The sequence below is a fragment of the Culex pipiens genome, chromosome 2 (genome assembly GCF_016801865.2).
Source record: "Culex pipiens pallens isolate TS chromosome 2, TS_CPP_V2, whole genome shotgun sequence".
NCBI lineage: Eukaryota > Metazoa > Arthropoda > Insecta > Diptera > Culicidae > Culex > Culex pipiens.
Window position 1 is genome coordinate 77033445 of NC_068938.1, and position 17881 is coordinate 77051325.

Sequence of the window (17881 nt, forward strand, 5' to 3'; positions counted from 1 at the left end):
GACAGGAAGTTCAGAGTTTGATCCATTTATGTCAGTCGCCGTGAAATTTCGATCAATTTATCAAGTTTACAGAGTAAAAAGATTACATTCACCTCAAACAGTTTTTCCTCGTGCAACAGAACAAACAGACAAATTTTCCGCTCTCGAATTCATCGCCCAAAACGGATACGGCCATCGATTTTCGATTACAGCCATTCGTACGTAGAAAGATAAACATGCTTGGGCAAAGAGAAGAAGTCGCAGTCAAATTTGTTAATGCCAAGGAGCTTTTCGCGGTTTTGTGTTGGTTATGAAAGCAATTTTCCTACTTTTAATGCGTCTGAACTTTTATGTCGTCTGAAGAGGCTTGATGTTTCATTTTTTTTATCGAAAAACTTGCCGTAAGATGAGATGACATTTCGTTAACGAGCACAGGTTATAGCCTTGCTGCCTGCGTCCGGCTTGAAAATAGCTGGTCATGAAGGTGGGTTTGTTATCAAATATTTTATTTTATCGCGTCGCTTGATAAGCAATGTCATTTCGAAACCTTGTAAAGGGGCAATGCACTGGACAATATTGTTACACACAAAAAAAGACGTTGAGGATTTTCTTATTAAAAGTTTGTTAAAATAAGATTTACAAAGATATTTAGTTTTGTGCCATTCTCCGCCAATCAATACAGCAATTGCCTGACCCCTCTCTGATTAGCGTGAAACTTTCTTGAACATGTGAAAAATTACATGTTTTTCAATCATTTGCAGTAGAGCTGAGAAATCGGATATCCGGATAATTTGCAGCATTGATAGTTCTATTAGAAAAAGAAATAACTCATGCATGCCAGCTTTGTCTAACGACTGTGGGGTGACATTAAGATGAAACAAAATAATTTACAGGTATTCAAAAGACTTTTGATTTTATATCACATGATTTATGGTCGAATACTATTATTCAAAAAATTGTAAGATCCGTTACATTTTTATTCTTAAATCATTTTTGGGTTCCTCAAATATTGTTATCCAAATAATGATTAAAAAGATGATATCTGAATTCATATAGACAAAAATGTAAATTATCCGGATATCCGAAGTCCCAGCTCTAATTTGCAGCCTAAAATGGTGATGTAGGTAACCAGGGCAAGGTTATTTTTTATTTTTGAGTTTTGAATACTGAATAATGATTATTTTGCAATATGTTCCATGTTGATTTAAAAAAAAAACTCTTTCATATTTGATGTTGAAAATAATCGCAAAAATGACCAAAACGTGTTTTTCGATATAAGTGCTGAAAAGTTGAACTTATCAGCACTAAAATGAGTGAACACCACAGTAATTTTCAGTTATGATTAGTAGGCCAGTACGTGGCAACAAAAGTCTTTATTGTCAAAACGCGATTGCAAAAGTAATTCTATACCAGTTTTTTTTTATATATATAGTTTGACAGAAAAAAAATAAAAACAAATTTTCCTCAATTCACATTTTGTAAGGCTAGCCGTTTTGTGCATTATTCCAAAGTTTGGTTCGATTTGGTTGCCGGGGACCCGAGATGTAATCAAAACTGTAGACAGGAAGCGTGCATGCAAGAGTGACAAAACGGCTTCTGACTGAAATTATCTTTGGCTACTTGTCGCACTTGCAGGGTTTGTCAAGATAGTTGTTGCTGAGGGTGTGAACCGGTTTATGTCGGACCTCTTTTAGTCAAACTTGAGATGATTCTTGGAGTAAGCTTAAAGCTGAAATGTTGTTTATTAGTACATAGTTCAAAGGTTTAATAGCAGAGACTTACAATTTATAGTTCTTAAACCAACTTTGGTTCACCGTACAGCTATTTAGTCATAGGAGGGGCGCGAAGCCTAATTTGTACGCATAAAGTTAGTAAGTTTCATTTAAATGCAGATTTTGTTTACTTACAATCCAAATCTAGCCGATTTAATTAAGTACAGATGATTTTTCACCCAACTTATCTATATGACCGCAAATGTTAGGTAAGCGAATCAATAAAGATCAAAAGAGTCCCAAAAGTATCTCTCTCTATCTTCTCTCCTTCTTATATGTCAACTCCGTTGACACGCCCGAGGTTTAGGGAGAGATCAACGAATGATCTAGATCACCGAGGTGTTTGCTCGCCTGGTCATCTGCTTCAGCAACAATAGTACATTCTAATCGAAACTACATTTTATATGAACAGTGACAATATTGCATGAAATATTATGGGTTTTGATGAATATCCCAGAATTGAAATCGAGTGTTTCACCTTCATGAAATTTTCCGATCTTTTCGAAAACAATGTTTTCAATTTTAAAATCAAGACTAATTATTTAAAAAGGCCAAACATTCAATATTTCACCCTTTTTAAATGTTAGCCGTGATATAAAAAAATTTGGAAAAAAAAGTTTTCGAAGAGATCGGAAAATTTTATGAATATTTCATATTTTAACATTGAAAATAGGACCATTAGTTGCTGAGATAACGACATTAGAAAATGGTGGGTTGTTTAGGTGAGACTTAGAAAACATCAATTTTACTGTTTTTTAACCTTTGCATGGCAATATCTATGAGTCGTATCAACAAAGTTCATGTAAGCAAAATATAGAGAATTTTCTCAGATTATATTTTTTTAAGGTGGACAAACAAGGGCACTAGTTTTCAAAAATGAATAACTACAACTATTTTCAAAAAAGAAACACAAAATGTTTGTTTGTTGATTTGAAACTCCCGGGAAAAATGAACAGATATATTTTTTTACTGGCTCAAAAAACTTTAAAGTAATATAACTATTGAAAGTGAACAATTTTCATGAAACAGCCCCGTAGGTGTTGTTCTAATATTACGTCCAATGATTTTTGGGATTCTAGACCCCATACTCCATGTGGATATGTTGTAAGAAGTAAAATTTAGATAACATTTGTAGGTTTGACATTCTTACTACAGAAACAAATATGTACATAATTGTGAGGAAGGCACCAACCACCATCGGTGGATTAAGTAACGATTTTTATTGTTAATTCGATTTAACATCGAAAAATGGAGTTGAAAAATGTGACCAATATTTCGATTTTTTTAAATTAGTATTGATTCAAAAGTTCAAAACTCGGTCACAGATTTTTTGCCTGTTCTGGAAATTTCTGAAAAAATGGCATTTGATGTCCCCTTAAACATATCAGGAAATAAAAAAAATAAAAATAGTGTTTTTTGCAAATCAAGTTTTAGTAACAAAAAGTAAAATTATAAATCACAAAAAAATTACCGTGTATCATTTTTTGTAGTCCCTATCCATACCTACAAATTTCCCGAAGACACCAAATCGATCGAAAAATTCCTTCAAAAGATACCAATTTTCGAATTTTCATAAATCATTTTTGCATGGACAGCTGCCAAATTTGTATGGAAAATTATATGGACAAACTAACTATGCAAATTGGCTTCTTTGGGAATACCAAAGGCACACAAAAAGTTTCAGCCGGATAAAAAAATACATAAATTAAAAATTACCGATTTCGTAGAGAAATCCCACAAACTCGGAATTGATAATTTGTTAATAGCATGGTAAATGCATCTTTTCAGTCGAACTTAATATTTTTAGGACCTTTATATGGACATGCTCTTGCTATTTCACTAATAAAATGTACTATTTTTAAACAAAAATCTGCATTTCAAGACTATTTTATTCTGAGCAGCTAAAAACTGCCTCCAAATGCCACGCTCATGCTCATCAAGAAGTTATTTAAATATCTTGAATTCCATATTAAAATAAATAATCCGAATGACTCAATTCCATCCCTATTAAGCTTGACGCTATCAATTGCAAGCAAAATTTCCACGAAACCAGTTTTCCCACCACACCAAAGTTTTTAAATCTCACCTCTCATCTCTCCACCAGGCATATCTAAACCCATAATCAGCTCGTTCTTGCATGCATTTCCCTTGACTAGCCGGTACAACCATATCGTACCCTATCACGTCCCGGCGCTAATCATGGCCGTTATGCAATAGTTCAGCGCCAACACGGGCTGCATATTAATTGCTGCTTCACCAGTTGAGTCGTGTCCTTTTCCGCAGCACAACTCTGCGAGAGTGTGATAACAGCGGTTTGGAGGGTGGCAGGGAAAGAGTGACACGTGTGCGTCGCGCACGGTCCACGTGGATAATCCTGCTCGAAAGAATGCTCGCTTTGCTCCTCTCCTTAACTGCACCACTCAGGCACTGGAGTCGTTGCATAAACTATAAAGGAAAGCTAGAGAACAGAGTTCACACACAATCCGCCGGAATCGATTGTCGTGTGAAATTATTCCACCCCATTGGGCAAATGGGTGGAAAATTGCTGGAAAAGTGGACGTCCGCGGCGCATTCAGGCAAAAGAGTGATAATCAGGTCAAATGGGCCTGCCACTCTCTGACTGGCGATGGCGATGGCGTGGTTCCAGCGATGAAAGGACAGTCAATGCAGTCTGGTGGGAAGTAAGGTTTAAAGTTCGCAGCCGTTTTGTTCCGCTAACTGGGCGATTACGTAATCGCGGTTGAGATCCTGACGGAGTGCAATGATGGTGGGAATGAATGAGTCGTTATGTGATTTTCCAGATCTAATTGAATTCAATTTATAGTTAATTATGAGATTCTAATTGTTGCCGTAGACATTTTCAATCAGAAATCGAAAACTGAACGCATTTTTATTTAGAAGATACATATTTGTATTGCATAAACTGCCCCAGTAGTCTCCAAATTCACACACATTTTCATTAGAACAAGTTGCATATAAAATTTTTGAATCTGGCTTCAAATTCAGTTTATAATGCACTATGAATCAATAATTTAAAAAAACTAATTTCAACCAATTTTAAGCAACGTTCTGACTTTTTAACAATTTTTCCTTAAATTTATATGTATTTTGTTTAGTCGCTTAGAAACTTATAACAAATACTATATTATCAACTATAGTGATGATTCGTTTGTCGTTGAAACTAAATTTGATCACCTTTAACTATGATTATAGCACGAAAAACTAAGACTAGTCACTCCGGCATTTAACGCAACTATTTTTTAAAAACTACAAACCTAACCAGTTGGAAAATATTCTAAAAATAGATTTAAATCCTATCAATATCACCCCAGTTTACAGCATCTTTCGAATGAAACCAGAAGAATTCAATTTGGTTGAAAACTGGCTGAGCAATACAAGTTTTAAAAAATATAAAAAAATATTTTTTTTAAATTTTCAGCTCCTACAAATAACAAAACTGTCTACACTCTCAAAGCCGTCAAAAATTTTAATTACATCCAATATTGCTCCAGGTTAGGGAAAGTATTTTTGAAAGCATTAAATAAATACTAAAACTATTTGAATTATACTTTGAGTTTTGTCTTCGCTACTAACAACTAATTACATTTTGTGAATATTTTAAATTCTAATCTAATCTAATCTAACACAAATGCAGTCAGCCCAATGAAACCATGTTGGAAAGTCTTGTGATTAGATTACGCCCCAAGCACTTTTCTTTTCAATATTAATAATTGCAGTAGGGTAGGGTAGTCATCAATGAGACACTTTTGGTTTTTAACTTTCAACGATTTTTGTATTTTTTTCATGAGCATGTTTTAATGAGCTTTTTGTTGCATTTTCTTTCTTTTAATGTGTTCTAACATTGACCAAAATATGAGATCGATCCGACCTCTACAGCCAGAGCTATTCAACTGTCTCATTGTAGACGCACTTGGCAGGAACAATGAGACAGGTGGGGAACAATGAGACACTCTACGAAAATCAATACTTTTCTAGTAAAACATCATATTTTTGTATTGTTCCATTGCAGGTGACTTGCCTTGAACATTTTAAAGCAATTTTGCCAACTTGAAACTTTAATTAACAAAAGTTATACTAAAAAGTATTTAAATTTAGTAAAATCCATTTATTTATACCAAATAACTTTATATTTTTGGTTAAATGAAGTTAAAACTCAATAAATATGCCAAAAATTACTTCCAATTCATGTTCCGAAGGATTTCCCTAGATTTTGAAAAGTTTCATGAAGAAAAATCAAAGTGTCTCATTGTTACCCATGGGCTGAAAAGAGTGGGGAACAATGAGACAGCCCTGGATTCTGGGTATATTCTTAATGTTGGTCAAATCTAATGAAAGGCAATTGTTGCCCAACTCATGCCCTATGAAATGACGAAAGAAATTTGGAGAAATATTAGTTTTTGTATTAATGGCAGCCTATGAGCGAAAATGTAATTTCCAGGCGTTATTTACTTTTACACCCCAAAATCAAACATTTATGAATAACTTTGCAAGGGTTTGTCCATAACCAAAGCCACTATAATGGCAGACGTGTATCCAGTAGACACACCTTTCCCCAAAATATGAGCCTGATTGGTTGAAACTACGACTTGAGAGAGCCATTTTATCATTGTTCCCCGTGTCTCATTGATGACTACTCTACCCTACATCCGAGAATACTCGAAAATGTAATACAAAAATCAAAGCGGCCAGCCCTACTGCGTTGTGTTTACCGCAGAGAGGATTCTGTGAACGGATCACATTTCACAGAATCTACAGGGGAGGAAGGATGCGTGGACATACCGTACCAAACGCTCCGAATCAGTTAGGTGTGGTGTGTTAGTGTAAATTTGGCAGATATTATATTTTTAGGGTAGAAGTTGAATTGGTCAAGTTGGGATTGAGGAATCGGAGAGTGGTGAATGGGTAGGAGGGTTATTTATTTTATTTTAAATATAATAATATAAGAGAAAATAATCATCTAGCAAATAGTGATGGAAAGATCTCACCAAGAATCTGCATATCTTCAAAAGACACAGCCAGATTGTGCCCCAATCGCCAGGAAATCAGGCATGATTTCCTCGGCATCTGCGCGATTGAGGCTCTTACTCAGCTAAGCGAGGTCTTTTCGGACATGCAACAGATCAGCAACAGCTCCTGGTTTTTCTTAATCCACAAAAGGAATCGATACCCGGATATCTTTACCATGTCCACCTTTTCACTAACACTCACAAGTTCATTCAAAACTAGCCGATAAGACTTTGACGGAAATCCTCAGAAGACGGAAAAACGCGGAACGAAAAGTCAAACCAACCGGTCGCGATCATAGCTTACTTCGATCCCCACATTTTGTGAATATTTTAAATTCAGGTTTAAATTGAAAATAAAATAAAAATTGAGAGAACGGGAAGTTTGATGATAGTTTCAATTTGTGACATTGAAAATCTGACCCACTGAAAATATCGACGCTATTTTGGTGATGCATAAACTAAATTTTTCTTATTCGCATTACTTTCAGATGCTGTATCTTTGCAACAATTTTTCCAATCTTCAGTATGAAGTTTTTAGAAAATTGTCTGATCTTTGCGAAAAATTATTTTTGGATGTTGTCACGATTTTATAAAAAAAAGTATTTAGGAGGCTATTATTTGTAAACAATAAACGATACTGAAATTAATGTAATAATTTTTTATTGAATATTATATTGTACATCTTATAAATAAAAATAAAACAGTTTTTCAACTTTTTCCACGTTTTCAAAAATATGATTTTTTTACCAACTTGTATCATAGCTCAAAAGAACTTTTTGTCATCTAAAACATATCCAAAATTTAAATATTTCAAAATATATTATTTGGGTAATTCAATTTTAAGTGTGAAAAGTACAATTTGAAAAATGGCTATTTTTTAAAAGTGTTGAGAAGAGTTTAAGAGAATTCCAAAGCAATATCTACAACTTTGCCCAAGAAACCAAATTGATCCAAAAATCCGTTCTCAAGATACAGGTTTTTGAACATATTGGTAACTTTTTTTTATGGACAGCTGCAAATATTATATGGAAACTTGTTTGGAAGAACTAAGGATGCAAAATTTCTTCTTTGGCCATTCGAAATATTAAAAATATTTTTTTTAAAGAAAATTGCTCATTCTTGAGAGAAATGATCTTTAAATAAATTTGTATATTTTTGTACTTTATAAGTGCAACAAAATCCGTGATAATTGCATTGGGTTATGGCCATATTAAGTTCGTTAATTAGTGGTTAGTTCACCAATGTTCCTGCTTGCCAACCAAAATCATAGAAATCCAATACTCTCTATCGTAACATAGAATGACTTCAAAATGCAAGTCTACTCAAAGCAGCATCGCCAAAGAACCTAGCACCCAGTCAGTGGCTAATGTTGCACCCACCAAAACAAGCATCGCAACTCCTTCGCCTAGAACGTACAGCTCGGCAAGAGGGCATCCAAAACCAGGCCATCGAACGGCGTGCCGTTGAGGCAGCACGCATTTGCGGTGCACGGTTACTCAACGGATTTTGCTGAAATTCAATCCTCGCAGCCGATGCCGTCAAGACCGGTGGTGTGACGATGACAGCAAACCCATAGAAGAACCGACGCACACCGACACCGACTGTTGCATCTCCTGCACTCTCTAGGTGGGGGAATTAATTGTGCAAAAAAAATACGATTAAAAAAATATTTGCGTTGGTCGTCAAGGTTTGTCGCCAAGCTGGGAAAGGGAACAGGTTTCGTCGTTTGCGATATTTTGCGGTTTAGTCTTATTTATAAAATTTCACAAAAAAATAAAAACTTTATTTTTCAATGTCTCTGAGAGCCTTCCAGGAAAACCCTTGTGGAAGTCTAAAAAATCAGCCCGTCCAATCAAACAAACAAAGTGAACGAACCAAAACCCGGGAGTTGAAGTGCCTTCCACTTGAGAAAAGGATATTTATTATTCTTTTTCTCGCAAAATCAACACCGGCTACCCTGTTTTGGGTTAACACACCAACCGAAAAGGTCACCAAGGGAAAGTGGGAAAATTGTTGTAGCAAAGTAGATAGACTGCTTAAAATAAAATAAGGTAGATTGTTACTATACTACAGAACGACAATTGCCATGTTCAGTCCAATTTGCCTGCAAAAATTTCACTTCCCATCTTCACTTTCATCTTTAGCGGAAAGAAAGATCTAGTTTGACACACTTTCATCCTCCCATCAAAATTCCTCAAATTTTATCCAAGCTGACAATTTGCAATTCGCTCCAATAAATCATGGAGTCAGTTTGGTGAAAACGTTCACTCTACTTCTTCCCTCCTCAGCCAACTAGCCAGCAGTCAGCACCTAGTTTCCCCTAATTACCAATTCTCATGGCAGGCCTTCACTTTCGAGCCAGCGCAAGCCTTCTTTTTCTTCTACATCGAATCTGGCGAAACCTCGGTACGCCCGCCACGGTTACCGGTTAGGAAAACCAGAAGAAAAAAAAACACTACCCACCCACACCTACAGTCCCACACCCATAAACCAATAGTTGAAGCAGTGTCTGCAGCGGAACTGTCATTGGCGAACGATGTTGTACTTGAGCAATTCTCAGAGATTTCGGTTATTCGATTTTTTTTGTAGTTTTTAATCCGACTGAAACTTTTTTGGTGCCTTCGGTATGCCCAAAGAAGCCATTTTGCATCATTAGTTCGTTCATATAATTTTCCATACAAATTTGGCTGTTTTCCATCAAAAATGATATGTGAAAATTAAAAAATCTGTATCTTTTGAAGGAATTTTTTGATCGATTTGGTGTCTTCGGCAAAGTTGTAGGTATGGATATGGACTACACTGAAAAAAAATGATACACGGTAAAAAAATTGGTGATTTTTAATTTCACTTTTTGTCACTAAAACTTGATTTGCAAAAAAACACTATTTTTATTTTTTTATTTTTTGATATATTTTAGAGGACATAAAATGCCAACTTTTCAGAAATTTCCAGAATGGGCAAAAAATCTTTGACCGAGTTATGATTTTTTGAATCAATACAGATTTTTTCAAAAAATCGAAATATTGGTCGCAAAAATTTTTCAACTTCATTTTCGATGTAAAATCAAATCTGCAATCAAAAAGTACTTTAGCGATTTTTTGATAAAGTGCACCGTTTTCAAGTTATAGCCATTTTTAGGTAACTGTTTTGAAAATAGTCGCTAGTAGTAATAGTAGGGCTTAATATTGAATGTTTGGCCCGTTTGAAATGTTAGTCTTGATTTAAAATTTATGAGAATTTTTTTTTCGAAAAGATCGGAAAATATCACGAATGTTTCATATTTTAAAAATGTAAATCGAACCATTAGTTGCTGAGATATCGACATTAGAAAATGGTGGATTGTTTGAGTGAGACTTAGAAAACAACAATTTTCCTGTTTTTTAACCTTTGCATGGCAATATCTCAGCAACTAAGGGTCGTATCAACAAAGTTCAATAAATCAAAACATAGAGAATTTTCTCAGCATTTCAAAAAAAAAATTTAAAGGGTGGGCAAACATGGGCACTTATTTTAAAAAAAAATGAAAAACTGCGACTATTTTCAAAGAAGTTACCGAAAAATGGCTATAACTTGAAAACGGTGCACTTTATCAAAAAATCACTAAAGTACTTTTTGATTACAGATTTGATTTTACATCGAAAAATGAACTTGAAATTTTTTTTGCTACCAATATTTACATTTTTTGAAAAAATCTGTATTGATTCAAAAAATCATAACTCGGTCAAAGATTTTTTGCCCATTCTGGAAATTTCTGAGAGTTGGCATTTAAAACATATAAAAAAAAAATAAAAATAGTTTTTTTTTGCAAATCAAGCTTTAATGACAAAAAGTGAAATTAATAATCACAATTTTTTTTACCCTGTATAATTTTTTTCAGTGTAGTCCATATCCATACCTACAACTTTGCCGAAGACACCAAATCGATCAAAAAATTCTTTCAAAAGACACATATTTTTGAATTTTCACATATCATTTTTGTATGGACAGCTGTCAAGTTTCAGCCGGATTAAAAAATACAAAAAATAAAATTAAAGAAAAAAGACCGATTCCGTAGAGAACTGCTTCTTGGTACCGTCATTGAGTTGAAAATCGTATCAAAATTATTTTTTTGGGTGACCCATTTTTTGTTTCTGTGTTTCAATTTGAGTATAAATGGTTTTTTGGCAAATTTTCAGCCTTTCTGGTCAAATCCATTGTAGATTCTTCTATTGTACCAAAATGAATTTTAATTTTAATTATAGTTCAAAGGAGCACGCCTTTTTGAAATGTTAGTGTTGGGTTAAAAAAATTGAAAATATTGTTTTCGAAAAGATCGGAAAATATCACGAATGATTCATATTTTAACATTGAAAATCGGACCATGGGTTGCTGAGATAGAATAGATTAGAAAACATCAATTTTCCTGTTTTTAAACCTTTGCATGGCAATATCTCAGCAACTTAGGGTCGTATCAACAAAGTTCAAAAAAGCAAAATATAGAGAATTTTCTCGGCCTTTCAAAAGTATTTTTTTTAGAATGGGGCAAACATGGGCACTAATTAAAAAAAATGAATAGCTGAGACTATGTATTTTCAAAAAAGTTACCTAAAAATGGCTAAAACTTAAAAACGGTGCACTTTATCAAAATTTCATTGATGTATTTTTTTTATTGCAGATTCGATTTTACATGGAAAAATGAAGTTGAAAAAAAATTGCGACCAATATTTTGAATAAAAAAAAAGTATTCAGTGAAAAAATCATAACCCGGTCGAAAAATTTTTTTTCGTTGCTGGTAACGTCATGATTCGAATTCCCGGACACTTCATCTTGTTTTATCAATTATTTGGATATAAGTTCACATTATGAATGTCAAAACTGTGTTATTTAATGAATTCCAACATCAACTTTCAATTAAAGTTTGCTAGAACGCTGTAGTTAATGCCAAAACAATTAAATACAATAAAATTATAAGTTTACCAAAAATGCGAAACATTTCACTTGAAATATTTCATAGACGTTCGAAGCACCGGGAAGGAAAAGCAGAAATTTATGTTTTCAATTTCCTTAAATTCTAGCAAATTTTCATATAAACTATCGATTGTTTTAATGTTAACAGCTTATTTGAGACCTAAAGAATGCCATTCACTAACATTTCAGTCCAAATTTGTGCGATTCATAAGTAAAATCGAGTGTCCGGAATTCGAAGCAAAAGTGTCCGGATTTCGAATCAGCTTTTATCAGTGTCCGGGATTCGAAGCACAACAAGTCATTTTAATTTTAAAATTCTGATGAAAAATTGTTAGAAAAGACATATTTTGGATGCATTTTCTTGGAACTGACTACGTCCTGATGATATTTCTTCATTTCCAACTTATTACATGATTTTTAGCCAGCTATAACAAAAATGATATGCTACTAGTGTCCGGATTTCGAATCATGACGTTATTTCAGTTACTAAAATTTGATTTGCTTGCCATTAAAAATGCTTCCAGTACTGTTGTTTATACATATATTTTATCAATCCTTCAAACCTTAAAAACAGGTTGAGGCATAGAAGCATTTGTTATTCACATTTTTCTTACCTTTGTTTCTAAAGATCACAATACAACATTTAAAAGAGAATTTTCTCTCGGATGTATCCAAACAATAAGTCATCAGTGACATTTAAGATTGGCAGATATGCTGTTACTGATTTTTCAGCAATGTTCTCATGAACGTATGTTCACGATTTTGGGAATTCTTTTTTCTCCGTGTAGGGACATGTTTTTTCAGCAATTTTTGTAGAAGGTATGGAGGTATGGCAAAAACCGTAAAACCAGACTAGAGGATAATAAAATTACAACAATAATTCGGAAAATCTCAAAATGACCAGTATCTGCTCCCTCAACGGTACCCACCCTGTGATGCTTCGGATTACGGTACAATCTCAATAAAAACAGCACTGTGCAGTTCAACTTAAGCCCGGAACCCTCATGCACCGTCACGAGTGTGTCATCTCAACTCGGCATGGGATGAGCGTCGGTGGCGTGGCGTTGGGTGGGTGGGTTAATACCACCGCCGCCCCTTCTAAGGAGGTTCCACACGATGAAGCCGTTGGTGCACGTTCCGAAAACATACCTACTCAACTCTACCGTATACTGCACAATGTCGTCGGTTCCGATAGAGCAATTACCGGGCGCGCAAAGTGCCTTCGAGAGTACAAATTGGTGCAGCTCGTATTTATGCCCAACCTTGGGCGGTGATTCGCACACACGTGGCGTGAGCATCAACCACGCGATAAACACCAGCGCGCGGGGATCATCTTCGCCTTCACGGTGCCTAGGTAAGCTCGTTTCCGGAGCCTCGTTGGCACTCGGCTGAAACGAGGTTGACCTCAAAGTTGACTGATGTGTGTGTGTGTGGGTGAGTGGGGACAAAACTATTAGATGGAACTAAATGGCAAATGTTGACGGATGGAAATGTTACGATAATATTATTGTGAGAACTTAACCTCAAAGTTGCCTTTTTGCATGACTTACTCGGAAATACAAGAAATGTCACGGAATATAACCACATGGTACAGATTCTTTGAATTTGCGGTGCTGCTTGCAAAAACAACAGATGATGTGCAGCCGAGTGTTGATTCAGCTTAACCTAATATGATAGCCATAAATTGCACCCTGAAGGAGCGATGAAACAAAGAGGAAAGAGCTCTCTGATATCAGTGATACTGTGCTGATAAAATAATAAAATTTTGCTTGCATTGAATCTACAGAAAAAAAGTGCAACCTAGATTAAATACATTCGCGAAACTTTCCAGTTAGTCTTCCAATGATATTATTTTCATTAGTTTTAATTCAATTCAAAGTAACAAAACCAACTGCTCGGCCCTGCATACAATGTTCTGAAACAAAGAAACAAATTAACATATTCGTGATAAAACTCATTAGCGCACCCAATTGAATATTTCGCATGGTAATGCTAAAGTGCTGTTTCCGTAAAACATTTCTATGATTATTGGGTGTGTTTGCTTTTCTGATGCAAGTATAATGCAACCATTGCTTAACGAATTCTTATTTTTGAATTAGTAGATTATGCAACAAGTTGCAAAATGATGAGTTTTCAACGCAAGTCGTCTGCCGAGTTGGATAAATACAACGAGTGCTGAAATAATCTAGTTTTGCAACGAGTTGCATACAACTTTTTTGCAATTGCTAGGAACACGCGTCCTTCAAAACCAAAACAGTGTCGAAAAGTATTACTTTTCGAAACATGTGCTGAGCAGTTAAACTTCTTAGAACCCAAATGAGTACTATAATGAACATCTCAGCATTTTTGGTAACGATCAATAGGCCATTTCGTTTCTATAGAATTTTTATTTTTGATTTTTATATTTTCGAATGACATGAAAACTCAATATTATCAAAAATAAACTGAAACTCTTTTTGGAAGGGTCATCAATTCATTATACACAGCAAAAATAGATGAATATTGGAATGTTAAAAATTTGGTAGGTTGAATATTACCTCTTTTATGAATGTAAAAATGTGTAAAAATGTGAACCATTTATTGATGTGATATTCACCAGAAACTGATGAAAATTCATCATCACATTTGTTTCGATACAGGGACACAGGGATGAGGACTATTCCCAAAAAATAAATTATTATTTTTTCACAAAAATTTAATTCCCTGAAATCCGTATTTTTATTTCTTTTTAATTATTCGATATTTTTTAGGGAAAAAACGCAACTTTTAAGTCATAGAGCAATTCTCTATCAAAATCGGAAATGGATTTTATTTGTTTTTTTTTTATTTGGCTCAAATTTTATGATGGCCTTTCCTATGACCAAAGAAGCTATTTTTTGTCATTGGTTCACCCATACAAGTCTCCATAAAATTTTCTGATCAATTTGGTGTTTTGGAAAAGTTGTAGGTAAGGTTGAGGTCTATTGAGAAACTTTTGAGCCATATTGAAGTATGGTCAAAAGTGAGTTATGAGTTATGATATTTTGAAAAGAATAGTAATTTTTGGAATAAATCGAAGTTTCATACAAACAAATTTTTTTCTCATCTTTTTTTTTGTTAAATTGAATATGCAATCGAAAAGTACTAAACAGACTTTTTGATAAAGTGCTCCGTTTTCAAGATAAAGCCACCGAAATTTTTTTTAAAGAAATATTTGCAGTTTTTGATTTTTTAAAATAGTGACCATGAGTGACCATTTCTGATTTCTGAGATACAGTTGCTCAAAGAAAAAGAAACAGGAAAATTGACGTTTTGTAAGTCTCCCCCAAACAACCCACCATTTTCTCATGCCGATGTCTCAGCTACTAACGGTCCGATTTTCAATTTTAAAACATGATATCTTCGTGAAATTTTCCGATCTTGTCAAAACAATATTAGTTATTATCAGCACAATTTTTTTTGGAAGACATTGAATTTTAAGTCATAAAAATTTTTTGACTTAAGTTTTTTTAAATAATATCTATGATTGTCCATTCCTGAAAATATTTTTTTCGAAATGTTCAGAAAATTTCCAATAAAATTGCCTAAGAGACATTAAGCCTTGGACCTCTGGTTGCAGCGCATAAAAGAAAAAGAAACAAGAAAGTTAAAGTTTCATGAGTCTCATGCAAACATTTCCTCATTCTAATGCCAATACCTCAACATTGAATGGTTCAATTTTCAAAGTTAAGAAATGAAACACTTGTAAATTTTTATGATGATGTCGAAGAAGAATGTTATGGAAATCTTAGAATCAAGACTATTATTTGAAATGGGCCTTATGCAATCATTCGATAAAAAACGTTACTTAATCCACCTTTAGGTGGTTGGTGCCTTCCTCATATTCATAAAGTCAATACATTCAATAAAAATAGCAACATTCCCCCTTAACATGTTTAACAAATCAACTTTATTACTCATTTCTTTTGATATGGTTCGCAGACCATCAATATTTCTGGCTCATCGGCAAGGTCTGATAAAAAAAACCTATCCAACGATAGTTCGCATGGAAGATTCAGACAATATTTTTATCACAATATCTGAAATCAAACCTCTAAAAAGTGTATAAATAACACTTAAGTGCCAATAACTTTTTATAGGATTGTCAGATCCTTGATGTTTTAGGCTCATTGGAAAGGTCTTTTTAATACCTTTCTGAAAATGTATAACATGACAGGGTTTCTTACAAAAACCACCCTTTTTACAATCTCCCGGACATACGCCAAAATCGTTTTTTTAGCATAACTTTTGAAGTACTTTACTAAACTTCATAATTTTCAATAGGGACTTATGGGACCCCAAGACGAATCGAATGAGACCAAAACGGTCCAAATCGGTTAAGCCAGTGCTGAGATAATCGAGTGCATATTTTTTGGTGCACAGACCCACATCCCTACACACACACACACACACAGACATTTGCTCAGAATTTGATTCTGAGTCGATAGGTATACGTGAAGGTGGGTCTACGAGGTCAAATTAAGAAGTTCATTTTTCGAGTGATTTTATAGCCTTTCCTCAGTAAGGTGAGGAAGGCAAAAAAGAAAAAAAAACAGGCAACGGAAAATAATTCCAATTTCCTTCACTGTCGGTTTTTTTTTTAGTTTTAGCTCAGTCAAAAAATGTTAAATATTGCACAAATGATGCACAGCTGCACAATTTCATCAGAAATTTAGGGAGATTTAAATTATAGATTATTTTAAATCTTCTTTCTAAACAATAAACGACACAATAAATAAGTTAAAATAATGGTTTTTAACTTTATAGAGATACTATGGTAAAAAATTGAACAAAATCGACAAATATTATACCCATGGCATTTGCGCTGAAAAAAAAATAAACATTAAACCTGTAAAAGAATGTTTATTATCTGTAAACAAGATTGATACCTTTCTGCGACTGCTGTTGTTATTATCAGAAACACAAAAATTTACGACTTTTGCCGATTACTGTGTGCTTGTGTGTGTACTTACCGCTCCAGTTATTGATTTCCGTTATCAGCCAAAAGTACTGGCTCAACCGGTCGTCGTCACTCGAGTCGTCGTCGTCGTCGTCGCCGTAATCCACAAGGTTGACTCGCCGTCACGTAAATGCGTGAAAATCACACTTCACGGTGTTGTTACTGCCCTGGAGCAGGGTAGCCTCCCCTTCTAAACGCTGCTTTTATGTAACACCACCAAAACGATTCCTTCTTCTTGCGGGAAGCCAAAGTTGAGCTTCGATTTTCTCGCTATTTTGTTGATTTTTTTTTCTTCTTGTGCACGGCACTTCCCTTCAGATTTTCCCAGGGGGGGTTCACTATTTTGCTAGATCGAATATTTTTTTCGCTACACTACACCTTTATTTTACTGGTGGAATCTTAGAGGGAAATTTCATTACATTTTATTACTTTGAAGGAAACTTATCAACAATTCCAACAAAGCTACCTTTTCCCTTCAACATTCAGCAATTTTAAGACGACTACTACGATTGCACAACAAAGACCGCATCAGACTACACTACAACCGCTAATCACTGCTATTAACGACTTCAAAGAGAATTTTCCCGCAAAGAAAAACACCTCCAGAAAACACCAAATCACACAAAGAACATCTCACACAACACCCTCAAATCTTGGAAACACGGGCGTCAGTTCACTTTTCCACAAAATCGCGATGTCCCTAAATCCCGACACGGTTTCAACCCGGGGGAAAAACTGCACTTTTCATGCTGGAGACAATTTTCCGGACATCTTCACGACTTGCGATTTTCTGAGTCAGTAAACTTGTGCAGTTCGCACACCAGTTTTAATGTTTTTCTACGCGGTCCCACTCTCTCTTCTCATTTGGACGCCCGCTCACTTGCTCTCTCTCACCCTCTCAATATTAAACTCCCTCAAGAAAATCCCACCACACACAAACACGCTCATTCACACCGCCAAACATTGCGACTTGTCATTGTCGGCATCGCACGCAGCGTCTCTCACTCTCTGAAAATTTACTCTCTCATCTCTCCCGCGAGCGGGGTTTTGAATTTTCACGCGCAAGCTCTCGCAATTTTCCGTTTTGCCGACGCTCTCTGTAGTGAAACCACCCACCGATGGACGGCGACGCCACGTGTGTGTTGGTGGTGGGCTCGATGTTTTTCCAGTAAAATATA

At 34.9% G+C, this 17881-nt stretch overlaps 1 protein-coding gene across 1 annotated transcript in view; it reads right to left on the reverse strand.

Annotated features, from left to right (window-relative positions):
- Positions 1 to 17538, reverse strand: part of LOC120413574 (protein numb) — a 77840-nt gene extending 60302 nt beyond the window's left edge. Inside the window, exon 1 of the mRNA XM_039574462.2 lies at positions 16717 to 17538. The gene's annotated coding sequence lies outside the window, so the exon portion shown is untranslated. The remainder of the gene's footprint in view (positions 1 to 16716) is intronic.
- Positions 17539 to 17881: the final 343 nt, after the last annotated feature.